Here is a 596-nt window from a genome sequence, read left to right as displayed (position 1 = left end):
TCTTGTTTTCAGGTCGATCCTGGCGGATAAAACCTCCAGGAACCTGTTCTCCTTCCTCTGCCTCAACCTATCCTTCGCCTTCGTGGAGCTCATGTACGGCATCTGGAGCAACAGGTAAGCCGATGGAGCCGGCGTCAGGCCGGCTGCTGGTCCGGCTGTTCGCCTCAGGATGTGCCACGTATGTGTTAGTGTGTGTGTGTTAGTGTGTGTTAGTGTGTGTGTGTTTTAGCTTTAGAGTGTGTGTGTGTGTGTGTGTGTGAGAGTGAATTATTGTCTCTGTGTGTGTGTTTTAGCTTTAGAGTGTGTGTGTGTGTTAGTGTGTGTTAGTGTGTGTGTGTTTTAGCTTTAGAGTGTGTGTGTGTGTGTGTGTGTGAGAGTGAATTATTGTCTCTGTGTGTGTGTTTTAGCTTTAGAGTGTGTGTGTGTGTTAGTGTGTGTGTATGTGTGTGTGTATGTGTGTGTGTATGTGTGTGTGTATGTGTGTGTGTATGTGTGTGTTAGTGTGTGTGTATGTGTGTGTGTAGTGTGTGTGTATGTGTGTGTGTATGTGTGTGTGTATGTGTGTGTTAGTGTGTGTGTGTGTGTGTGTGTGTGTT

The 596-nt window shown here is 46.3% G+C and overlaps 1 protein-coding gene across 1 annotated transcript in view; it reads left to right on the top strand.

Moving 5' to 3' along the window:
• Positions 1-596, top strand: part of slc30a7 (solute carrier family 30 member 7) — a 9,045-nt gene that overhangs the window by 2,029 nt on the left and 6,420 nt on the right. The gene's annotated exons all lie outside the window — the stretch shown is intronic.

This window comes from Seriola lalandi, unplaced genomic scaffold (genome assembly GCF_002814215.2).
Source record: "Seriola lalandi dorsalis isolate HSWRI2012SDOR001 ecotype SW California unplaced genomic scaffold, Sedor1 jcf7180002054722, whole genome shotgun sequence".
Classification (NCBI taxonomy): Eukaryota; Metazoa; Chordata; class Actinopteri; order Carangiformes; family Carangidae; genus Seriola; species Seriola lalandi.
The sequence above is the reverse complement of the archived record's forward strand: the minus strand, read 5'-3'. Positions and strand labels throughout refer to the sequence as shown.